Here is a 26,799-nt window from a genome sequence, read left to right on the forward strand (position 1 = left end):
AAAGAACTGAACAGAAGATTTCAAAGGGCATCTCGAGAAGACAAAGTATTATAATGACACATGCAAAGAGCTGGAGATAGAAAACCAAAAGGGAAGAACACACTCGGCATTTCTCTAGCTGAAAGAACTGAAGAAAAAATTCAAGCCTCAAGTTGCAGTACTGAAGGATTCTGTGGGGAAAATATTAAATGACACAGGAAGCATCAAAAGAAGATGGAAGGAATACACACAGTCATTATACCAAAAAGAATTAGTCGATGTTCAACCATTTCAAGAGGTAGCATATGATCGGGAGCCGATGGTACTGAAGGAAGAAGTCCAAGCTGCAATGAAGGCATAGGCAAAAAACAAGGCTCCAGGAATTGACGGACTACCAACTGAGATGTTTCAACAAACGGATGCAGCGCTGGAAGGGCTCGCTCATCTATGCCAAGAAATATGGAAGGCAGCTTCCTGGCCAAATGACTGGAAGAGATCCATATTTATACCTATTCCCAAGAAAGGTGATCCAACCGAATGCGGAAATTATCGAACAATATCATTAATATCACACACAAGTAAAATTTTGCTGAAGACCATTCAAAAGTGGCTGCAGCAGTATTTATCAACAGGAAACTGCCAGAAATTCAGGCTGGATTCAGAAGAGGATGTGGAACCAGGGACATCATTGCTGATGTCAAAATGGATCCTGGCTGAAAGCAGAGAATACCAGAAAGATGTTTACCTGTGTTTTATTGACTATGCAAAGGCATTCGACTGTGTGGATTGTAACAAATTATGGGTAACATTGCAAAGAATGGCAATTCCAGAACACTTAATTGTGCTCATGAGGAACCTTTCCATAGATCAACAGGTGGTTGTTCAGACAGAGCAAGGGGATACTGATTGGTTTAAAGTCAGGAAAGGTGTGCATCAGGGCTGTATTCTTTCACCATACCTATTCAATCTGTATGCTGAGCAAGTAATCCGAGAAGCTGGACTGTATGAAGAAGAACAGGGCATCAGGTTTGCAGCAAGACTCATTAACAACCTGCGTTATGCAGATGACACAACCTTGCTTGCTGAAAATGAAGAGGACTTGAAGGGCTTACTAATGAAGATCAAAGACTACAGCCTTAGTATATGTTACACGTCAACATAAAGAAAACAAAAATCCCTGCAACTGGACCAATAAGCAACATCATGATAAATGGAGAAAAGATTGAAGTTGTCAAGGATTTCATTTTACATGAAACCACAATCAACACCCGTGGAAGCAGCAGTTAAGAAATCAAAAGACACATTGCATTGGGTAAATCTGTTGCAAAGGACCTCTTTAAAGTGTTGAAAAGCAAAGATGTCACCTTGAAGACTAAGGTGCACCTGACCCAAGCCATGGTATTTTCAATCATATCATATGCATGTGAAAGCTGGACAACGAATAAGGAAGACCAAAGAAGAATTGAAGCCTTTGAATTGTGGTGCTGGCGAAGAATATTGAATATACCATGCACAGCCAAAACAATGAACAAATCCATCTTGGAAGAAGTACAAGCAGAATCCTCCTTAGAAGCAAGATGGTGAGACCGCATCTTACATGCTTTGGACGTGTTGCCAGGAGGGATCAGTCCCTGGAGAAGGACATCACACTTGGCAGAGTACAGGGTCAGCGAAAAAGAGGAAGACCCTCAACGAGGTGGATTGACACAGCGGCTGCAATAATGGGCTCAAGCATAACAATGATTGTAAGGATGGCGCAGGACCGGGCAGTATTTCATCCTATTGTGCATGGGATCACTATGAGTCAGAACTGACTCGACAGCACCTAGCAACAACAACATAGATATAGAAAGTAATATATAGAGAGAAGTAGTCCCCGACTTACAATGGGGTTCCATTCTGATGACTCCGTCATAAATTAGTTCTGATGTAAGTCGAATACCTCTTTTATTTTTTTTTAGTTTTCATTGTTATTGCCTTTTATTATCAGTATCTTTATAAATCTGATCTTTGAACATCTGAGAATGAACATCTGAGAATATCAGCAAATTACACACTGCATCACTGTATGTAGGATGTACAAAAACAAGTTGTAAACGCAGTTCATTGTAACTGAATACTTTGTAAGTTAGGGACTACCTGTATATATAAAAACACTGGTGGCACAATGGTTAAGTGCTCGGCTGCTAACCAAAAGGTCAGTGCTTCGAACCCAGCAGCAGCTCCACAGGAAAAAAGACCTGGTGATTTCCTCCCATAAAGATTACAGCCAAGAAAACCCTATGGGACAGTTCTACTCTGTCCTTTAGGGTCAAAATTGATGGCACCTGACAACAACACAATAATATAGATATTGGTATATATCTCAACATTGTTAGTATGGCATTTTGTCTTCATATTTTTCATACTTTTAGCATTTCCACTAAGTTAAAATAAATTGCGTGAGCTGAAAATAAATAAATAAATATTAACATGATAGAGAAATTATTAGACTAAAAAGGTTTTGGAAAAAGGAAAAAAACTTGTTTTTGAAAGGACTCTCTCCTGGCCACAGGAGGTCAGTGTTGCTTCAAAGCAAAATTATCCCAAATTCCTTTTGGGCACAAAGGTCTTAAAGAAAATGATTACACTGTCTTTTTAAAAATGTTACCTTTGGGTATATCTAACTGATTTTTAGACTTACTGATAGATGGTTACAGTATGTTAAAAAAATATCAACTTGTTAAAAATACTTCACACAAGAATGCACTTGGATTTCTCATTGAAAAACAATACTAGAAACTAAGTGAGAGAGGGAAATAAATACAAATTTAAATATAAACTTAGATATATGGTCCCTCTGAGTTGGAAACCTTGGTGGCACAGTGGTTAAGAGCTACAGCTGCTAACCAAAATGTCAGCAGTTCAAATCTACCAGGTGCTCCTTGGAAACTCTATGGGGCAGTTCTACTCTGAATCGGAACCAACTCGACAGCATCCGGCTTCCCCTTGTTGTCCTCTTCTAGGGAGAAGGGGAGTTGGGGTCAACATAAGCCTGTTGAGAAAGTCCTATTGGAATAATGAGGGCCAGTTTTTGACCTGTGTAACTTAGAATCATGCATGTTGCCCAAGTTCCACTCGAATTTGAAATATTTCAATATTCATTCGTTCATTGTTTTGTACAAAGTAATGAGCAAAAGCAGACAGGTGGAAGCCCTCATAGAGCTTGTGCTAAATGAGTAAACAAATTCATGACTTTACGATGCACCCTGTGATAACCAAAAAACCAAATCAGTTATGGTACATTCGACTCCGACTCATGGCACCCCGGTATGTGTCAGAGTAGAACTGCTCCGTAGGGTTTTCAGTGGCTGACTTTTTGGAAATAGACTGCCAGGCCTTTCCTCCAAGGTGCCTCTGGTGGACTTGAACCTCCAACCTTTTGGTTAGCACTAGAAGACGATAACCATTTGCACCACCCTGGTGCTGCCACACATTGTGATGAGACTAAAAGAAAAGGGCAGAGTTTAACAGAAAAGACCTCTTCAAGGAAGCGACATTTAAGTGGAGACCTAAAAGAACCACTCAGGCCAGAGGGGTGGGGGAAGATTAATAGTTCATGTCACAGAAGCCCAAGGCCAGTGTGGCTGATACAGTGAGTGAAGGGAAAGGAAATTCCGGGTCCCAAGTGCAAGGCGAAACCACTGAACAAGGGGAATCCTGTGATCCAATTTGCATTTTTTATTTCTTTTTATTTTTTTACTGCTGTGTGAATGAACAGGGACGGGGTACAGAAAGTGAAAACCCAAACCAGCTGGTGTTGAGTCAGTGCTGACTCACGGAGCTCCCAGGTGTGTCTGAGTAGAACTGCTCCACAGGGCTTTCATTGGCTGATTTTTCAGAAGTAGATCACCAGGCCTTTCTTTCAATGTGCTTCTGGGTAGACTCGAACCCCCAACCTTTTAGTGAGCAGCCAAGCATGTCAACCATCTGCACCGCCCAGGGACTCCAGAGTGGAAGCAGGGAAAGCCAGATGTGGTTAGGAAGTTAGTGTGGCAGACCAGGAGGATGTGTCAGGGAAGATAGAAAAAAGAAAACAGATTCAAGGTATTTGGAGATAGAATCAGCAAGCCTTATTGGTGGATTCGATGGCAGGGGAGGGGTTAATATTTTGTTTACTGTGTGTGTGTGTGTGTGTGTGTGTGTGCGTGTGTGCACGCACACGTGCTGGAGAAGCTGATGCTGAAAGTTAGTTTTATTGTTCCCACAATGAAATACTACCCTTCCCCCTTAAAAGTAGAATTATTAGAATTATCATCGTTTTTGCAAAGAACTACCAAATAATGATACCTCATTGATTGTGTTGACTTATGCACCTAAGAGAATACAAATTGAATGCCACGACTTTTAATAATAGCACAACTATATTTAGCCAAATGCTTTTAAAATTGAAGTTTAAAATTAAAAGATTACAAGTTTATTATTTCCTTGACATTGTGATTTTATACCCATTGTTAAAAATCTCTGTTGGTTTTTTTTTTTTTTTCTTTTAGAGACAGTCATAGGAAATGAGTATATATTGAATCTAAAAACTATCCATTCCCAAATCTAGAAATCACAGCCAAATCCCATTTTATTCTGCAGGAGCATGTTCAGCAACATCCAAGCTCTATGATAAGAGTATCTCCCTCAGCCAGGCAGCTAACAGGAGAAACGATGGGCTTGTGATACATCTAAATCTCATTACCAGTACCAGGACTAAAATACTGCAGAAGCTGCTCTCCCAAATGAGTTCTGGACTCTCTAGTGAGAGCTGATGTCCCCTGGACAAGCTGGTTTGCATCTGGCAGAGCCAGATTATCTACTCCTGTGGCTAGAATCTTAGAGGAGTAGACTGATTTCAAGTGAAGGGCTTTCTGGTAGGTGCCAGGTGGAGGCTGCAGGTTTGGAGGTTTGGGAAATATTTTTAAATTGCAGAATATAACGATAAAGAGGCCGTTAGCAATGATGGCTGTAACTTTAAGAGTTTAGTGCAAACAGACAACGAGACACTGGGCAATGAATAACAACTACCAGAAGTGTGTTTAAAACCGCATGACTTGGTAAACTTAACATTGACCTGGATCAGGTCCCATAAGACGCCCACTTGCACACGGCTGTGCCTGCTCCCTGTTGCTCTCTTCTAAGGAACGGCCTGAGAATTCTTCCTCCCTCTGATTCATGATCATTGTAGGAACAAATCAGAATAATGCTTGTAAAGTGCTCTGCAAAAATGAAACGTGCAAGACAATGTTATATTTAACTGTGATTTTGCCTTATGATTCATCTGTTATGTTTTATTATAGCTAGAGACCTTGTCATCTGAGTACAATAAATATCATACAATCACAATTATAAGTTTTATATTATATAGCGGTATTATTTCGTCTATTGCTAGTCCTCAGCAAAGAAATGAACACCAAAATCTCCGTCAAAGATATTCTTCAACCATAGCTATTTTGGCTTTATCACCAAACCCATAAATCTAACTTTCTAAGGATGAAACTAAGACATGTCTTTTTAGAACTCTCTAAGAGATCCCAGTGTACATGCCAGCTTAAGAATCACTGCACTACTTTGATGATCATTACGTAAGAATACAATTCTAGGTGGTTTAATCAATATCATTTGTTTTAATGTACATACTTAAGTTGAGATTTTAAAAACATAGTCCTTGTAAATTAGCAAACTAAAAAAGGTATATAATCTGCCAAGGAATCCATGGCTATATGTGGATTAGAAGCCCCTAGGTGATGCAAATGATTATCATGCTTGGCTTCTAACCAAAAGGTTGGAGGTTCAAGTCCACCCAGGAATGCCTTGGAAGAAAGGCCTGGCAATCAACATCAAAAAATCACGCATTGAATACCCTATGGAATACAGTCCTACTCTGACACACATGGAATTGCCATGAGCCAAAATTTGTTCACAACTGGTTTTGTTTATTTTGTTTTTTTAAGGAGGGATATAATAGATTATTGAGTGCCTACTTCAGTTTGATAAATACCAGTCAAATGATCTAAATACATCTCATTTACTTTTACACAAGTATAGTGAAATCGATGTTATCTTCTCTGTTTCACAGATGAGGAGAATGAGGCTCATAAAATCAAGAAACCTACTCTGGGTCTCTATCAGGGACCTATTTACAGAAAATAGCACCTATGGCCACCAAAAAGCAAACCAACTGCCTTCAAGTCGATTCCAACTCATAGATACCCCACAGGGTTTCCAAAGTTGTAAATCTCTACAGAAGCAGACGGCCACATCTTCCTCCCATGGAGTGGCTGGTGGTTTCTAAGTACTGACCTTTCAGTTAGCTGTCCATTGCTTTAACCACTGTGCCACCGAGGCTCCTTAGCACCTATGGCAAAAAAAAAAAAAAAATGGCAGTTAGTTTTAAATTGCTGAATGATCTCTCACACCTGGCGATGGAAATGGCGATGGCCAGTTGAAACTGATCCTTCTCCAGTGGCGCCCCAGGTCACACACTCTGCCTGCCATACCTTAGTTACACCTGTGGTCTTCAGCCAGTGAGACACAGAGCCAGGATGTGATCAAGCCAGCCTGCGTGAACATCAGAGGTAGAAATGGCTAAAGTAGAGCAGCAGAGAAAGAAGGGGAGGATGATGACAATTTGGTGGCAGGCGGAGGCCTTCTTGGGCCTCAAGGTTATATTTGAGTGCAGCTGAGGACAGATAGGATTCTGAGAGTCAAGGTGAAACCACAGAGAAAAGACAGGGGTCTGAAATAGCTGACTTCAGTGTCCTGTGCTCTGACTCAGCCCTGTGAGATTCCCACACAGAACGGAGGAAACCATTTCTTAGAACATTGACTTGGCCTCAGGGGCTTTGCAGTAACAAACAGAAAGTTCATTCACCATTAAGCAGAAAACTGCCTCTGTGGAATCCATGGTTTGGTTGGGTTTCTTTTCACCACCAAGTTCTTTCTAATTTCTTTTCTTACAGGGCAGACTTATCTGTTTAAAAGAAAGAGGATAAGAGGGTACACCAAGCACTTTCTTAAAATTAAATATTTGTTCAGAGTGTCAGTCTGCTAAGTGTGAGCAGAAATACAGTCAGCCACCTGCTTAGTAGCCGAGCAACAAATTGCACAACGGATGGACGGCCCAAGAGCCTGTCGGGTCCTGTTAACATCTGTCTTTGTGGCATTAAGAGATCCTATTTGTTTCCTTCTGCATGTTCTAAGGAAATAATGCACAATCGATTCACCAGGACATTGCACGCAGGACAGAAATCTTACTAAGTCTATGATCACTGCCTTCTCCTGAGAAATTATTGTAAGAATTAATTTTCATTTGTATTTCTATTTCTAGAAGGGCCTCACTGAGTTATTTTCTATTTCAAATATTCAAATTTTACTAATGACCCACATCAGCACTTTTGAAAGATGCTCATTTTGAAGTTTGAAAGTTACATGGGCCCCGGTTAAATTATATTTAAGGTCCAAACTCGCGGTATAAAGAAAATAAATACAATACAAAGGAGAAGCTTTGAGCACCATGAGCTAGCCATGGGCTGAACCATTTTGCCTCTGTTTATAAGATCACTAGAAGAAGAGATTACCGTTCATGGCATTCCCAGGTGTCCATCAGCTATAGAACATTGTCGGTGTGATTCCCTTCTCACGGCGCCATACTAAGTACTGCCCACCATGTTTTCTGAGTATAGTGTTCACTTATTAATTTGATAAAATCCTGAATAAATGGCTATTAGTATTAAAAGGGAGTCCCTGGGTGGTGAAAACAGTTACACACTTGGCTACTAACAGAAAGGTTGGAGGTTCCAGTTCACCCAGGGACACCTCAGAAGAAAGGCCCGGCAATCTCCTACTTTGGAAAAATCAGCCCTTGAAAACCCTATGGAACACAATTCTACTGTGACACACGCGGGGTCGCCAAGAGCCAGAAACAACTCGACAGCAATTTTTTTTTTTTCTAGTATTGAAAAGTCATTTGTTGTCCTATACAGGTAGCCTGAGATCAACAGCTCAATAGGAGCAAAATCATTTTGCTGGAAGCCCTCCTTGTCGTGAGTTTTCTGTTTGTCTCCTCAGTGTCTTTTCTGATCTGTCTGAACACCACAGAGCAAGGATGAAGAAAACAAGGTCTCTCCTGTTCATTTGCTTTTGCTAAAGACATTAACACATATTCCCACTGAAGTCAGGGGCAAGAAGGCCCCACATCAAGAACGAGTAATGGTTCTTCTTTTCCTAATTGTATCAGGGCCCTAACTCATCCAATTAAAGTCAGAAGAAAAAAAAAATAAGTGGAATAAAAAGTGGAAAGTTAGAGATAACATTCATACAAGATTCTTAACTTTGCAGAAAATACATCACCCTTTAAAACACAAGCACAACTGCTAAAAGAGTTCAGCAATAGCTTTAGAGTAAACAGATTATAACCAAATACAAAGTGCAAAAAAAGGGAAAACATGCAGTTCCATAAAGTGCAAGATAAAAAGAAAGAAATCTAACAAAATATGGGCAAGACCTTTCTGGAGAAAACTACAAACGTCATTGAAGTACACAAAAAACAGACACATATTCCAAATTCTTAGATGAAAAGACTCATACATTTACACGAATTTAATCTTTTAAAAAATCAATGAACCCCCAAGACTGTGGCCCCTGGACACCTGCTAACTCCGAACTGAATCCACTCCCGAAGTCCACCTTCCAGCCAAAGATGAGACAGGCCTATAGAACAAACAATATAACACACGTGAAGACCATGCTTCTTAGTTCAGTCAAGTATATGAGACCAAATGGGCAACACCTGCTCAAATGCAAAGATGAGGTGGCAGGAAAGGACAGAAAAACTGGACGAATGGACATAGAGAACATGGGGTGTAAAGGGAAAGCGGGAGAGTGCTGACACATTGAGAGGACTGCAACCAATGTCACAAAACAATTTGTGTATAAAATTTTGATTGAGAAATTAATTTGTACTGTAAGCTTTCACCTAAAGCACAATAAAATTAAAAAATAATATTAATTTAACTTAACTAGTTGAAGAATGTATGCCTTGAGCATTATGCTCTTTTCAGATCTATCTATATAGGACCAAACTGACGACAGCAACTCTAAAGATTAGATAGGAAACTGAGGGGGCAGTGAGTTTATCTTAATGGAGGAGGAACAACTTGGAAAAGGAGGAAGAGAATGGTTGCCTGACTCGAAGAACCGAATCAATGTCACTGAATTGTACATGTAGAAATTGTTGAATTGGTGTATGTTCTGCTGTGTATATTCTCAACAACAACAAAAATAAAATAAAATGTAAAATAATAATAACATATCAAAGTCGGTTCATTAATTGTAACAAATGTACCATACTAATGTAAGATGTTAACAATAAGAGAAACTACACAGTGGGGAGGAGGTATATGGGAGCTCTCTGTACTAGCTGCTTGACTTTTCTATAAACCCAACACTATTCTAAAAACTAAAGTCTAATTAAAAAAAAAATCAGCGTAACTCTAATTTTAAACAATTCAACAAGGTGTTTCTTCTAACTGGATGCACGTATTCTAAAATTCTTATAGAAAAGCAAAAAGCTAAGAATAGCTCAAACATTTTCTGAAAAAGAGAAGTGGTGATTGGGGAATAGAAACTTGCCTGCTGGATAAGAATTATTGCAAAATCACAGTCGAACAGGAGAGTGGGGTGTGTAGCTGGGATAGGCAAGCAGCCCAGTGATTTAGAGAGCAAAGACACACTTGGTTTTTTTGATAAATATTCGTCATGATGGTCATCCATACAGAAATTATTGGTCATCCATACAGAAAATTGATCATCCATACAGAAAATATTATATCCCTCACACAGCCTATCAGAAACAAATTTAGACTATAAATTTGACTAGCAAATTTAGACTAATTCAAAGTCTATTAAAAACCTAGGCATGAAAACCAAGTCCATTAAAACATTTTATAAAAAATAAAAAAGATTTTATGACTTTGGAGTAGAAAATGATTTAAGATGTATTTCAAAGAGCAAATAATTTTTTAGAGGGTGTATTTGACTGTTGCTGTTAGCTGCCGTCAAGTTGACTCCAACTTACGGTGACCTTATGTACAACAGAATAAAACATTGTCCAGTCCTGCATCATCCTCACAACCGCCAGCATGTTCAAGTCCATCCTTTGTGCCAATCCATCTCACCAAGGATCTCCCTCACCAGCCCCCTGCTTCACCAAATGTGATGCTTTCTTCCAGCAACTGATCCCTCTTGATGAGGTGTCCAAGCCTGACGATGTTTGTTATGACCCATAGGTTGTTCACTGTTTGATTTTTGGAAGTAGATCATGAGGCTTTCTTTCCTAGTCCATCTCAGTCTAGAAGCTTCGCTGAAACTTGCTCAGCATCGTAGCAACACACAAGCCTCCACCAACAGGGGGGTGGTGGCTACGCTTAAGGCACGTTGGCTGGGAACTCAACCCAGGTCTCCCACACAGAAGGCAAGAATTCTATCAACAAACCAGCACTGCTGCCTCCTTTAGAAGCTTTTTTTTTTGTAATGGTATTGATCATCAAAGGCTCCCTGGTAGAGCAGTGGTTAAGCACTCTGCTGCTAACCTGGAGGTGGGTGGTTGAAACCTACCAGCCACTCTGAACAAGAAAGATGTGGCAACATGCTTCCGTGAAGATTTGCAGCTTTGGAAACCCTGTGGGGGCATTTCTACCCTGTCCTATCAGGTCACTATAAGTTGGAACTGACTCGGCAGCAATGGGTTTGGTATTTTTTATTAGTAAGCATTATCTAACACCCTTCATTTACTGTTCTTACATGCCTTCTAAAGGAAATCATCATCCCTCCACTGTGAGTTGTACTACATGAATATTACATAGACAGGTGCAACAAAATAAAGATAGACCTGCTAACTTAAACATGGTTAATACATCCATGTCATTTTTTGAGATGTCATATTCCTTCATCTCTTTCTCTCCACATTTATTCATCTAATGATTTAAAAAAAAAAAAAAAAGTTGCTGGGGAGTCGATTCCAACTCAGAGCGATCATACTGGACAGAGTAGAGCTGCCCATAGAGTTTCCAAGGCTGTAATGTTTACAGAAGCAGACTGCCTGTCACATCTTTCTCCTGTGGAGCAGCTGGTGGGTTCGAACCACCAACCTGTGAGTTAGCAGCTGAGCGCTTAACCATTGCACCACCTGGATTCCTGCCTCTAAAACATTTCAAAATATCTTAAATACTAGATATTGAGTTCTTCAAAAGGATTCTATGGTTAAATAAGCTTGTAAAACAAATAAAGACTGCTTTCTCTAATAACTTTATTTCCCTAAATCTGTAATCTATAACTTGCTGCCCAAGGGATACAATACGCAATAGGAAAATGGTTCCAAGGTGCGCTCTGCTGCAAGGGTTGGTGTTGGCATGAAGGGCTTTTAAAGACTTGTAAGCAAAGAGGAACATAATTACGTTTTAGAAATATTCATCCTAAGCATCACCTCCATACCACATTTCCAATTCCCAGAGCATAGTTAGTGCCCTCGGAAGCCCCAAAACTAACCTGAAACTTAGCTGAGAGTCACAGAGATCTGGGAAGCCCCAACCCGAGGTCTCTAGGGAGAAGTCCTGGAAAACTTGACGAGTCCTTGGGGTCGCCATGCATCTCGGGAAGGGTTATCCCTTAACCAGCCATGGACGCCCCGGGATGTGGGCCAAGCCAACAGCCACAGGAAAGTGGCTGGTAGCCAGACAGATGCAGCAGTATTTAGGTGATTCTAGAAGTCCGTCAGGTTGTTTGTCAGTCTGTCACACTGAGGTAGCTGCGAGTTGTTATGATGCTGGAAGCTATGCTACTAGTATTTCAAGTCCCAGCAGGAACCAGGACAAAGGCCAGTGCCCTCTGTGGGTAAAGTGAGCTCTTTGCCACACAATCTCAAACAGTACACTTGGCTTATAATCTTATAGGAGCTCTCGTGGCACAATGGTTAAGCACCTGGCTGCTAACCAAAAGGTTGGTGGTTCAAGCCCACCCAGCAGCTCTGCAGGAGAAAGACCTGCTGCTCTGCTTCCATAAAGATTACAGCCTAGGAAATCCTGCGGGGCTGTTCTACTCGTCATATGGGGTTGCCATGAGTAGGAATTGACTCCATGGTGCACAACAACAAATAACAACAATAATCTTACAACCAGAGATAAATACAGTTTTTCATTTGAAGAAGTTTCATTCAAAGAGTGAAAAAGATGGCCGTTTTTACCCAGAGAGGGATTTTTTTTAATTTTAATTTTCGTTTTTATTGTGCTTTAAGTGAAAGTTTACAGATCAAGTCAGTCTCTCCTACAAAAATTTATATACACCTTGCTATTTTTTTATATACTCCCAGTTGCCCAGAGAAGGATTTAGGAAGTAAGGGCTCACTGGACGAAGATGAAGGAGTTAATGCCAGTAAAAGGGAAAAAGGAACAGAAAGTGAGGCCAGAGAGTAGGGGCAAGGAGAGTATGTGTCAGGAGCAGGGCTTCCCCTGTATCAAGACCTGGTCCAAGCCCAGGCATTTTAACTCTGTGGACTATAAACAAAAAGAAATGGTGTGATAAACATTTCCTATCCATCTTGGTCAAGCAGGAACCTTAATGAGCACTGTGGTAGCAGGTAATAGGAGAAGGAAAAAAGCAGAAATATTTCATGCATTCTTCACATTCCCCCTGGATTTGGTGAACAGTTTCTCCAGACCTGCTCCTGGGGGTCTGACGCACAGAATGTTCAAGCACCAAGGCCACCCACAGATGAGGACACTGCCTGCATGGACTGCAATGTGGGTGCTAACTGTGTTTCAGGCCACCATCCTCACCAAAACTTTCAATCCTGTCTCACTCTCTGCTTGCTTCGCTTTCCTTTTGTCTCTTGTAGGATAAAAGGTGGTACAGGCCACACCCCAGAGAAACTCCCTTTACATTGGATCAGGGATGTGACCTTAGTAAAGGTGTTACAATTCCACCCTAATCCTCTTTAACATAAAATTACGACCACAAAATGGAGGACAACCACACAATACTGGAAATCATGGCCTAACCAAGTTGACACATATTTTGGGGGGACACAACTCAATCCATGACAAAGGGGAAGGAGGATCTGTGGATACTGTACAATTCAATCATAAAGAATTAAAGTTATTATGCCTTTCTCTCGCCCCCACATGCCTGTCAGTTAGTTGTACTGTGGGGGCTTGAGTGTTGCTGAAGAATAGGAACTCCAGAACACATAATTGTTCTCATGAGGAACCTGTACATAGATCAAGAGGCAGTCGTTCGAACAGAACAAGGGGATACTGCATGGTTTAAAGTCAGGAAAGGTGTGCATCAGGGCTGTATCCTTTCACCATACCTATTCAATCTGTATGGTGAGCAAACAAGCCAAGAAGCTGGACTATATGAAGAAGAATGGGGTATTAGGATTGGGGGATGACTAATTAGCAACCTGTGATATGCAGGTGAAAAAACCTTGCTTGCTGAAAGTGAAGAGGACTTGAAGCACTTACTGATGAACACCAAAGATCACAGACTTCGGTATGGATTACACCTCAACATAAAGAAAACAAAAATCCCTGCAACTGGACCAATAAGCAACATCATGATAAATGGAAAAAAGACTGATGTCAAGGATTTCATTTTACTTGAATCCACAATCAACATCCATGGAAGCAGCACTCATATCAAATGACACATTGCATTCGGCAAATCTGCTGCAAAAGACCTCTTCAAAGTGTTATAAAGCAAAGATCTCACTTTATAGACTAAGGTGCACCTGACCCAAGCCATGGTGTTTTCAATCGCCTCATATGCATGAGAAAACTGGACAATGCATAAGGAAGACCGAAGAAGAATTGACACCTTTGAGTTGTGGTGTTGGGAAGAACACTGAATATAGCATGGACTGACAAAAGAACAAACAAATCTGTCTTGCAAGAAGTACAGCCAGAATGTTCCTTAGAAGCAAGGACAAGAAGACTTTGTCTCACATACTTTGGACATGTTATCAGAAGGGACCAGTCCCTGGTGAAGGATATCATGCTTGGTAAAGTGGAGGGTCAGTGGAAAAGAGGAAGATGCTCAATGAGATGGATTTACACAGTGGTTGCAACAATGGGTTCAAGCATAACAACAATCGTGAGGATGACGTAGGATCAGACAGTGTTTCCTTCTGTTGTACATGGTCACTATGAGTCAAAACCAACTCGACAGCACCTAACAACAACAACAGGGCTCTCTCTCAAGAGCTCTAAGGCACTTAGGGTTGTTCCTGGCTTAAGTTTCTCAGCAGGGTTCTGGTTATGACCAAGGGTCATGGCTGGCCTGCCAGAGCCAATTGAGGTGCAGGTGAGCCCTTCACCTCCTCTGTTTTGGCTGACCCTCAATTCGCCTGGACCTGGCCCTTGACCATTGAGTGCAGTGGAAAATGGCCAAATGCCCATGTGACAAGTGCTGGGGTGAATGCTGCCTTACGCCTTGAGGCTGCGTTCTACTACACAAATACTGAATAGGCATCACTGATTTCACTCCCTGGGTTGCCCTCCTGGACAACGGGGTTGGAGGCTGCAAAAGCTTTTTTCTTAGAGTTATTAGAAAGTAAGTCCAGTATTTCTTTTTCTCTTGATATGATTAGCTTAGTTTTGCTTAGCTTAGTCATGCTTAGCTTAGTTTTGAACTGAATTTTTTTAACGTATTTTTAATTCTGTTTTGTCCAACTCTCAATCTCCAAATTTGAAATAAATTTTAAAAAATTCTTAAAGTTGAAATTGAAATTCTATGAGGTAGCAATTATGTATGTATATGAACTTCTAAATTTTCAGTCCTTCATCAGATTTTTGCCATAAGGATCATTCTCATTTTGAAGAATGAATTGACAAGTTTTCTATGCCCTGGAACAATTTAATTGACCTAAGAGTTAACTATTCCTTGAAGATTTGAAAAAATCCACATATAAAAGTGATTTAGACTTGGAAGCCTAAGTTTTGAATAAAAAAAACAGCATACTTGTTTGTGCTGGGCAGGCCCTGGGTGGCGAAACCTGTTTGCCCTTGACTAACTGAACAATTGACAATTTGAACGCACCCAGAGGTACCATGGAAGAAAGGCCTGGCAATCTGCTTCCATAAAGCTTACATCCAAGAAAATCCTACAAAGCAGTTCCGTTCTGTCACATGGGGTTGCCATGAGTCAAAACTGACTCGTCCACAACTGAGTTTTTAGTGCTCAGTAACCTCTTTAGGGAAGCAGTCAGGCTGTGAGAGGGCTCTGTCCATGGCAGGTGGCTCATTTGGAAAGTTTGTGCCTGGGTACTGCCAGGGAGGCAGGGTAGAGTGTTGGTGGCGAGGGAGCAGGATACAGACGTGGCACGCTACATGACTCTGTGCTTCTTTGCCTCCAGTTGTGGCCACACCTCATGCCCATGGCAGAGATAGAGAGTTCAAGCCTGCCTTACCACCAGGGTTGCTAGGACAAGGTAGCTAGGGCTGCACTGGGGGTGGAGGCAGAGAGGAAGTCGAAGGTCAGGGTGCAGATGCCTAATTAAAATAACAAAACCACAACCAAGAGGCATGTACAGGCAAGATAGATCTTCTAGTATTATTTAGGGTGAGGTGGGTGGGAGGTGCAGCATCTCTACACACACCTCTGAGGTCTGCATTCTGTGGCTTCTCCCCTCCCTTCATTTTCCATTCATTTTAGCCAGAATTCAGGTCTATAACAACGATAAGACAGGCAAGGGCAGGTCTGATGGTGAGAAACGAATTTGCTTTCTTGTTGATTATTTCATTCAGCTAATACTCCTTGAGCATTGTGATGGTTAATGGTATGCGTCAACTTGGCTAGGCCATGGTCCTCAGTGGTTTGGCAGACACTATAAACTATACATAACCCTATATTTTGTGATCTGAGGTGAGCAACCCAATCCATTGAAAGCGGAGTTTCTCTGGGGGTGTGGCCCGTATTCAATACATAAATTGGTGTTCTGAAAAACTCTCTCTCTCCTCCTTCACTCTCCCCATCTAACCTCTTGTTCTTGAGACATGAGAAGCCTGCCACCTGACCTGAGGTATTTATATAGTAAAAAAAAAAAAAAAATAGTAAGAAAAGAATAGTAGTTCCTTCTTATTCACAGGGGATGTGTTCCAAGACTTCCTGTGGATGCCTAAAACCGAAGATAGTATGGAATCCTGTATATTCTATGATTTGTCCTAGTACTATACATACATACCTATGATAAAGTTTCATTTATAAATTAGGCACAGTAAGAGATTAATAACAATAACTCATAATAAAATAGAACAATTATAACAATATGGTGTAATAAAAATTATGTGAATGATGGAACAGACAGTTACATACTCATTTGAAGTTTTTGAATCGCAGTTGATGGTGGGTAACTGAAACCACAGAAATCAAAACCGTGGATAAGCGGGGGTGGGGGGGAGCTAGACTACATATATATAATATATACGTTTGTATTATATATGTTTACATACATGTATGTGTATATAATATAAGAAATATAATATATATATGTTTATATGTATATATGTATTTACATATATGCTTCACTAGTTTTGCTCCTCTAGAGAACCCAGTCTAAAACAAGCATTTTTTAGTGCAGGGCACCACGGTGTAGCCCAAGGTGTACACGCACTGGGAGGTTTCAAAGAGTTGACTTTATGTAGAACAGTGAAATAGGAAGTTTCAAACCTGTGAAAGGAGCCTTGGTGGTGCAACACTTAAGAGCTCATGCTAACCGCCAACAGAAAGCTGGCAGTTGGGATCCACCCAGCCTCTCTGTGGGGGAAAAGACCCAGCAATCTGCTCTCTTAAAGATTACAGCCTAGAGAACCCTATGGGGCAGCTCTACTCTGTCACTTTTGGTTGCCATGAGCCAAAAATCGATTCAATGGCACCTAACGACAGCTAAGAAAATTACTTTTTTTGATTGCAAAAAATATATATACACCTGAAAAATATATTCACTGTGAAAGGAATTCAAGCAATACAAAAAGTGGAAAAAGAAAAGTGAAACTACACCATAATCTTTCCCTCCCTCCAGATACAAGGCAAGGGTTACCAGAGTGTACTCTAACGAACTTTTTCATAAACCTCAGCTACTACGTGGGAGTTTTTGAAAAATTAAGAAGAGGTTAAAAATTAAGAGGACAAGAAAGTATTGGCATTCTAGTTAAATCTTCCCCAATTTTATTATTTCCCTAGGAATGAACTTATTTCACTAGAAAGTTTTACTAGTTAATTCACATATGAGATTCTCATCAGGAAGCAACTCCTGAGAGGTAGGCACCTCCTCTGTGCTTCACTGTGATGGCTGAGTGACTCCACCAAGCCTGTGTTGTTCGACCCACCTCCAAGATTGCTCATTCAGGTTTAGCGCAACACAGGGCAATCTATCTTTCTAGAACACAACTCATCCCAAGACCCTCCGGCTTGAAATTGAAGAACTAATTTTCCCCAGACCAATAAAGCAAATGCCTGCTGGGCTCCATCTCATTTCCTGAAGGTCTGAGAGATGGATTGTGGGGCTGTAATCGAAGCTGTGACATACTTATCCTGGGAGGCAAGGTATCCACTCACCCACGGAGCTGGCTAAAAAGGATGCTTAAGACGCTACATGTGTGTTCAGGGGCTTTCCTCACTAAAGATACTATCTGAAGAATTATCTGTTGGATGGGTAGAGAGAGGGAAATAGGTAGGTAGGTAGGTAGGTAGGTAGGTAGGTAGGTAGGTAGGTAGGTAGGTAGATAGATAGATAGATAGATAGATAGATAGATAGATAGATAGATAGATAGATAGATAGATAGATAGATAGATAGATAGATAGATAGATAGATAGATAGATAGATTAGACAGACAGACAGATATGGATGATAGATAATAATAATAAATAATGGATGAATGAGTAAATAAACATACAAACAAATATTCATTTCTGCAAGAACCTCATTGAACTGAACGTCCAGAGCAGTAAATGTGTCAAATTGCTATCCACAGTGAAAACTTCCGGGATCCATATGTACTATTGTCAGAGGATACTGTAATTCCCAGACCGAAGTAGAAACCTGGGTCAGCTGCTAACCTAAAGAGCAGCGCTTAGAACCCAATAGCCATTCAATGGGCGGAAGATATAACTGTCTGCTTCCATAAGGATTACAGTCTTGGAAACCCTATGGGACAGTTCTACTCTGCCCTGTGGCTTCGCTACGAGTCAGAGTGGAATCCACAGCAACGGATTTTTTTGGTTTCAGGTGCTCTAAGTGTGTATATTGTATTTAATTTGGTGAACAGGTGTCTTGTTAGTTGTTTTTTTTAACCATTTAATGGTGACTAGAAAAATGGCAGTGGTAAAATAAGAAATACAGGAAGACAGGAATAGAGATGTCTTGATCAGACATGTCTGTTGGAAGATTCCGCATTTGAAGTTAAAGATTCTAATAGTGTGTGTGTGCGCACGCGTGTGTGTATAATCATGATTACAGACAACACAGTAGGTTGCCAGATTTGACGCATACAAATACAGCAGAGGCTGGAAGTTCTGATGTGTGTATTCTAGGATTGCCATAAAACTCAGGACACCAGTTTAATTTGAATTACAGATAAACAATGACTTTTTAGGGTAAGTATACCCCATGAAATATACATGTGTTGTTCCATGCAATATGTCGTGTTATCTGCAATGTGGAATTGTGGAATCAAAGGCTTTTCTTCTCATTAAAGGACTTTTGGACACCAGCGACTTACGGAGAATTTGGAGAATCATAGTGAGTGAGGAAAGAATCCCCTGAAAACCCTTGGGGCCATCTGCCCAGCCTCAGATTTCTGGGCACTTTCCCTTTCATCACTGGTTCAGTCCCCTATTGTCCCCTCTTTTGCAGGTAACTCAGAATAGCCCTCCTCACTAACATACAAGATTTATATTTTAAGGGGGCATCTTATGGTTTATTCTAATCAATAACTACTATAGCACAGTTGCCTTCTGTCCTGTTCTCCTACGCCTTGTTTCTCCTCTGGTGCTGGGCACAGCGGTAATAGCATTACTCCTGGGGTGGGGTAAGGGGATGGGAAAAGGGAAGCGGGGAGAGGAGACTTAGGGTTAACCCTGTTCTGAATCACTGTTGCTTTCCATTGCAGGACATCTCTAATATCAAAACACAGAGACCACAGATAGAAAACACCTACGTTGCTACAAAACAGTTACAAAGCACAAGTCATATTGCTTTTATCCCCATGTCTCTTATCCCCACTGCCTCGGACCTCACCCTTCCACGAGCCATCCTTCACATTGCTGTCAGAATATTCTAAAACCTAAATCTTAAAATGCCACTCCTGTGCTCAAAAACCAACCCTGGTATCTAGAATTGTCTTCAACGTCCTCTACTTTGGCCTTAAGCTACTTTTCCAGCCTCATCTCTTAGTACACTCCACAACCAACGTGACCCCTGAGTGCTGTGCTCCTGCGCTACTCCTCCTTTCATGGATTCATTCAGCAAATATTAACTGAACATCCAACTTGAGTCATGCACAGTGAAATACTCAGGAGTAAAATGGCTTTCAGGCCATTGGAGGACAAAAAAATGCAGCCAGTTTTGTAAATGATAGGAAGGGACACTTAATCTAGAGAGGGTAGTTCAGGGAAGGATTCCAGGAAAGAGTGAAGTTCTAAAGTGGGCTTCAGCAAACTACAATCCCCAGGCCAACCCAAACTCTCCTCTTTTGGAAAAGAAAGTTTTATTGCAACATGGCCATGCTCATTTGTTAACATATTTAATGGCTGCTTTCATAATACTGGAAACCGTGGTGAAGTAATGGTTAAGAGCTACGGTTGCTAACCAAAAGTTTGGCAGTTCAAATCTACCAGGCGCTTCTTGGAAACTCTATGGGGCAGTTCTACTCTATCCTATAGGGTCACCATGAGTCAGAATCAACTTGACAGCAACGGGGTTTTATTTTTTTTTTCATACTACTGTATACATACAGAGGCAGACTTGAATAGTGTGATGAAGCCCATATAACCTGCAATATATTAAATATAAATATATTAAATGTACTAAAACATTTACTATTGGGCCCTGTACAGAAAATGTTTCCCAACCTCTGATCCCATCTGGTGTCTTCCAGGTGAAGAATTTTGGAAGAAAAGTGTTCCCAGCCCCAGGGTTTGAGAGAACAAGAAGTTCAGTGGGTGGGGAGAATTGTGAGCAGAAAATTTATGCGGATGTCAGATTTGAAGGGTTTTGTAAAGTCCCTTAAGGAATGCCTTTGTTCTCTCTGTTCCATTTTTCTAGAATGCTTTTCCTCTCAATTTGCCTTTCAAAATCTTACCCATCCTTTATAGCTGACCTTAAACTTCATCATCATAAAGCCTTTGCCAACAATAGTTTTTTTTTTATTGTTCTTTTTATTTATACTTCTGCAATAGCATTTTTATTATACTGTTTTGTCATTAACTGTTTCCCTCATTTGATCACAAACCTCTTGCAAGGAAGAATTACTTATCTTTATAGAGACTAAGGCAATTCATTCAGTTACGCATAAGTAGATGTTCAATAAACATACAATGGAATGAATATATACAGCAGTTTCCCAGCAGGAATGTAAGAATAATTACAGCAAGGTTATTTGATTGCAACAGTCAGACACTTCCACAGAGGCCATCCCTGTAGCAGTCCTTCCCCATCATCAATGGAACGTCGAAAAAAGATTAAATCCAGGGTCCATGCCTCCTACTGGTCACCGCCATCATTTACACCTGCTTCTCCACACTGCACAGTAATGGCAGAAGTTGTTTCTGCTTGGTTATGGCTTTGCCTTTCTTTCTAATGGTTCACAATCCTTTGGCCAATCTAAACGCCAGTCGAAATTCCTTTTGCTCTTTTCCTCCTCCCGTCTCGCCCTCCAGTTTTTGGTTTGCTTAAACAAGACTAATGTTCCCAACCATAGGGGTTTATCTTTTCCTTTGCATAAATATTTCTTTGAGCAACAATCATATGTCTGGCAGCTTTGTTACCATCCAGTAACAAGGAGATACCTACTTTCCTTATTGCAAAAACAGCATGGGCAAGGTATTCAGTATTAAGGTTAATATTTAATGGCTAAAAAAAAATTTAATTCTAAACACCATCTGTCCCAAACCTGATATTCTACATATGAGGAACCTGGAATCCCAGCAGTAGTCAAATGACAGGCAGCTGGTTTGCATGGCAAAACAGCAAAGCACCTTGTATAAAGTTTCAAAGTTCTCCCTTCAAAAGATATCATGCTCCTGTGTTTCTGTGCCACTCTTCAACTCCCGTTTGTTATCAGGCAGCCATCGGTTTTATCATTGTTTCTACATTTGGAGACAGAGGTAGTAGGTCTTGGTCAAGCCCTATGACTCATTTCCCTTGCTCTCCAGCAAAGGTCGCCATGGTTCCCATTCAGAGTTCTGCCACGTGCTCCCCTTGAGGGGAGAAGGGGTGCAGCCTGTGTCCTCTTGACCTAAAACAGCTCTGGTGGGGCCATGAGTCATTAATTTCCTAATGTCTTTTCCAACTGCAGATAAAGTTCACAGTTGATTAAATGATGGAGCCAAGTGTGGAATGTAGGTTGGCACCAGTCTAGGGGAAAAAAAATTTTTTTTTTCCTTTTCCAAGGTAAAATATTTATTTTAATTGGCTCACAATAAATCGTAGGTGTGATTGTAACAAAAAGAGGCCTGCGCTTTGTGGAACTGGCATAGAAAAGAAAAAAAAAAAAGTACACAGAAATGGAACAATTTTACACTGGATTTGTGACTTAGAGAAATTTTATACAGTTATAAAATCTGCTAGAACAGCTAGCTCTGTAGAGCAATTTAGAATCACAGAATTTCAGAACCGGAAGGTACTTTATAAAATAAATAGTTCAACCTCCTTATTTTGGAATAAGAAAAATGATACCCCAGAATGTTCTGTGGCAGCACCAGAGTTCCTGATTCCTTTGTGTACCTCCATTTTCAAACTTTTAGTTGATGTGTGGCAATTTTTTTTTAAGTCTTACATTATTTTATTCAATTCAAAAAATGGATTGATTGTTCACCATACAGAGATGGAAATGTAGTCTTTACCCCTTTAGTAGGTAGATGGCTTAATCCAGGTTCAATTGTATATTTCTTTTTTTGTTGTTTTTTAGATGAAAGTTTACAGCACAAATTACTTTTTCATTACAAAATTTATACACGAATTGTTTTGTGACATTGATTGCAATCCCCCTTTCCACCCTGGGTTCTCCATGTCCATTCCTGCCTTCTCATCTCTGCTTTTGGGTAGATGTTGCCCATTTGGCCTTATATGTTTGATTGAACTAAGAAGCACTTTCCTCACATGTTTTATTGTTTGTTTTACAGGCCTGCCTAATCTTTGGCTGAAAGGTGGACTTCAGGAGGGGCTTCAGTTCAGAATTAGCAGGGTGTCAGGGGGCTACAGTCTGGGGGTTTCTCAAGTCTCTGTCAGACAAGTAAGTCTGGTCGTGTGTGCGTGTGTGTGTTAGAATTTTGTTCTATATTTTTCTCCAGCCTGGGCAGAGCAGTTGGTGGTAGTAGCCGGGCACCATCTAGTTGTGCTGGATTCGGTCTGGTAGAGGCTCTGGTACTTGTGGACCATTAGTCCTTTGGACTAATCTTTCCCTTTTGTCTTTGGTTTTCTTCATTTCCCCTTGTTCCAGACTGGGTGGGACCAATGGAATATCTTAGATGGCTGCTCATGACTTTTAAGACCCCAGTCAAGGTGTTTGGATGTGTCTAGGAAACTTCTATGACTTAGCCTTGGTCAAGTTGTACTGATTTCCCCTATATTGTGTGTTGTCTTTCCCTTCATCGAAGTTAACACTTGTCTATTACGTAGTTAGTGATTTCCCCTCCCCACCCCTCCCTTCCCTCATAACTATCAAAGATTGTTTTCTTCTGTGTGTAAACCTTTTCTTGGGTTTTTATAATAGTTGTCTCATACAATATTTGTCATTTGTGATTGACTTATTTCACTCAGCGTAATGCCCTCCAGTTTCATCCATGTTGTGAGATGTTTTGCAGATTCATCATTGTACTTTATCATCACATAGTATTGCATTGTGTATATGTACCATAATTTGTTTATCCATTCATCTGTTGATGGGCACTTAGGTTACTTCCATCTTTCTGTTATTGTGAACAGCACTGTGATGAACATGGGTGTGTACATGTCTATTTGTGTGATGGTTCTTATTTCTCTAAGACATAGTCCTAGGAATGGGATTGCTGGATGGTATGGTATTTCTATTTCTGGCTTTTTAATGATCCACCATATCGTTTTCCGAAGTGATTTAACACTTTACATTCTCACCAGCGGTTAATATGAGTTTCAATCTCCCTGCAACCTCTCCAACATTTGTTATTTTCTCCTTTTTTTATTAGCACCAGTAATATTGGGGTGAGATGGTATCTAATTGTAGTTTTGATTTGCATTTCTCTCCTTGGAAACTCTATGGGGCAGTTCTACTCTGTCCTATAGAGTCGCTATGAGTCGGAATCGACTCTACGGCACTGGGTTGGGTTCTGGGTTAACGGCTAATGATTGCAAACATTTCTTCTTTGTTATTGCTTTGTCTGTTAGCTACCTAATGCCTTATTTGTGAAGTGTGTGTTCATATCCTTTGCCCATTTTTTAATTGGATTTTCTGTCTTTTTATTATTGAGGTGTTGAAGTATTCTATTTAGAGATTAGCTATGTCATAGTCAGAACTTTTTCCCCAGTCTGTAGGTTCTCTTTTTACTTTTTTGGTGAAGTCTTTTGATGAGCGCAAGCATTTAATTTTTAGGAGTTCTCAGTTATCTAGTTTATCTTCTGGTGTTTCTGCATTGTTAGTTATGATTTTTATTGTATTTTTGCCAAGTATTAGGGCCCCTAGTGTTGTCCCTATTTTTTCTTCCATGATCTTAATCGTTTTAGGTTTTATATTTAAGTCTTAGATCTACTTTGAGCTAGTTTTTGTGTATGGTGTGAGGTATAGGTCCCGTTTCATTTTTTTACAGATGGACATTCAGTTTTGCCAGTACCATTTGTTAAAAAGACTATCTTTTCCCATTTAATGGACTTTGGTCCTTTGTCAAAGATCAGCTGATCATAGGTGGATGGCTTTATAACTGGGTTCTATCCATTTGTCTATGTGTCTGTTGTTGTACCAGTACCAGGCTGTACTGACTACCAGAGCTTTTTAGTAGGTTCTGAGGTCAGGTAGTGTGAGGCCTCCTACTTTGTTCTTTTTCTTCAATAATGCTTTGCTTATCTTGTGCCACTTTCCTTTCCATATAAAGTTGGTAATTAGTTTTTCCATCTTGATATATAATGCTGTTGGCATTTGGATCAGAATTGCATTATATCCATAAATTGCTTTGGGTAGAATTGACATTTTCACAATGTTGAGTCTTCCTACCCATGAGCCTGGTATGTTTTTCCATTTATGTAGGTCTTTTTTGGTTTTCTGCAATACTGTTCTGTAGCTTTCTTTGTATAGGTCTTTAACATCCCTGGTTAGATTTATTCCTAAGTATTTTATCCTCTTAGGGGCGATTATAAAAAAGACTCAAGAGCAACTGGTTATAAATGGTATTGCTTTCCTGATTGCCTTTTTGAAGTTCTCTCTGTTAGTGTATAGAAATCCAACTGATTTTTGTATGTTGATCTTGCATCCTTCTACTCTGCTGAATCTTTTTTTTAGTTCCAGTAGTTTTCTTGTGGAATCTTTGGGGTTCTCAATATATAAGATCATATCATCTACAAACAGGGATAGTTTTACGTCTTCCTTTTCAGTTGGGATGCTCTTTATTTCTTTTTCTTGCCTTATTGCTCTGGCTAGGACTTACAGCACAATGTTAAATAAGAGTGGTGTCTTGTTCTCCTTCTCAGGGGGAATGCTTTCAGCCTCTCTCCATTGAGAATGATGTTGGCATTGGTTTGGTATTGGTGCCCTTTATTATGTTGAGGAATTTCCCTTCTATTCCTATTTTATGGAGAGTTTTTTTTTTTTTTTTTAATCAAGAGTGGGTGTTTGAGTTTATTAGGTGCTTTTTCTGCATTGCTTAAGATGACCATGATTCTTTTCTTTAGTTTTATTTATGGAGTGGATTACGTTGATTGATTTTCTAATGTCGAACCATCCTTGCATACCTAGTATGAATCCCACTTGGTCATGGTTATTTTGCCAGATTCTATTGGCTAAAATTTTGTTGAGAATCTTTGCATCTATATTCATGAGAAATACTGGTCGGTAATTTTATTTTTTTGTGGTGTCTTTGCCTGGTTTTGGTATCAGGGTTATGCTGGCTTCATAGAATGAATTCAGGAGTATCCCTTTCTTTTCTATGCTCTAAAATTTGGGTAGTACTGGTGTGAGCTCTTCTTGAATGTTTGGTAGAAATCTCCAGTTAGGACACTGAGCCAGGGCTTTTTTTGGGGGGGAGTTTGTTTTTTTTGTTTTTTTTTAATTACCACTTCAATCTCCTCTTTTGTTATGGGTCTGTTCAAATTTTCTATCTCAGCTTGTCTTAGTTTAGGTAGGTAGTATGCTTCTAGAATTTTGTCTTTCCTCTATGTTCTCAAATTTGGAGTACAGTTTTTCATAGTATTCTGTTATGATCCTTTTTATTTCAGTTGGGTCTGTTGTAATGCCCCCCATCTTTTGTTATTTGGGTCATTTCCTTCCTCTCCTGTTTTTCTTTTGCCAGTTTGGCTAATGGTCTGTTGATCTTTTCAAAGAACCAACTTTTGTTCTTGTTGATTCTTTCTATTGTTTTTCTGTTCTCTGTTTCATTTATTTATGCTCTAATCTTTATTATTTCCTTTCTTCTGGCAATCGAGGGCTTCTTTTGCTATTCTTTTTCTATTTGTTCGAGTAGTACGGCTAATTTTGCCCCATTCTTTATTTTTGATATGTGCATTTATTGCTATAAATTGACCTCTGAGCAATGCCTTTGCTGTGTCCCAAAGATTTTCTTTGGTGTGATGCGTTTTCATTATAAATTCTAGGAATATTTTTATTCCCTCTGATTTCTTCAATTATCCAGTTGTTTTTAACCAAGGTGTTATTCAGTTTCCATGTATTTGACTTCTTTTTTTCCTTGCTCTTTCTATTATTGAATTCTACTGTTATGGTATTGTGATCAGAGAGAATGCTTTGTATTATTTCAATGTTTTGGGTTTTATTGAAGGTTGCTTTATGGCCTAAAATGTGGTCTGTTCTGGAGAAAGTTCCATGTGCGTTGGAAAAGAATGCATACTTTGTGCTATTGGGTGGTGTGTTCTACATATGTCTGTGAGGTCAAGTTGGTTGATTTTGGCCTTTAGATCGTCTGTACCTTTTTTGAGTTTCTAAGATGTTCTTTCCTTTCCTGAGAGTGGTATGTTGAAGTCTCCTACAATTATTGTGGAACTGTCTATTTCTCTTTTCAGTGCTTAGAGTTTGGTTTATGTATTTTGGAGCCCTGTCACTGGGTGCATAGATATTTATTAAGGTTATGTGTTCTTGCAGGATTGTTGTTTTAATCATTATATAATGTCCTTCCTTGTCTTTTGTTGCTGATTTTGCTTTACAGTCTATTTCATCTGAGATTAGTATTGTCACTCCTGCCGTGTTTTGGTTACTTTTTGCTTGATACATTGATACTTTGCTTTTTAACATAGCTATTTTTTTTTTTTTATGTCTTTGTGTCTAAGGTGTATCTCTTTTAGATAACATATTGATGAGTCATGCATTTTTATCCATTCTGCCACTCTC

General features: G+C 39.9%; 1 long non-coding RNA gene across 1 annotated transcript in view; it reads right to left on the reverse strand.

Annotated features, from left to right (window-relative positions):
- LOC135232839 (uncharacterized) overlaps positions 1–26,799 on the reverse strand; it is an 80,104-nt gene that overhangs the window by 20,148 nt on the left and 33,157 nt on the right. The window contains exons 2-3 of the long non-coding RNA XR_010323434.1: positions 6,307–6,361; positions 5,078–5,222 (exon numbers count right to left, since the gene is read on the reverse strand). This is a non-coding gene — a long non-coding RNA (uncharacterized LOC135232839). The remainder of the gene's footprint in view (positions 1–5,077; positions 5,223–6,306; positions 6,362–26,799) is intronic.

The sequence above is a fragment of the Loxodonta africana genome, chromosome 11 (genome assembly GCF_030014295.1).
Source record: "Loxodonta africana isolate mLoxAfr1 chromosome 11, mLoxAfr1.hap2, whole genome shotgun sequence".
Taxonomy (NCBI): Eukaryota; Metazoa; Chordata; class Mammalia; order Proboscidea; family Elephantidae; genus Loxodonta; species Loxodonta africana.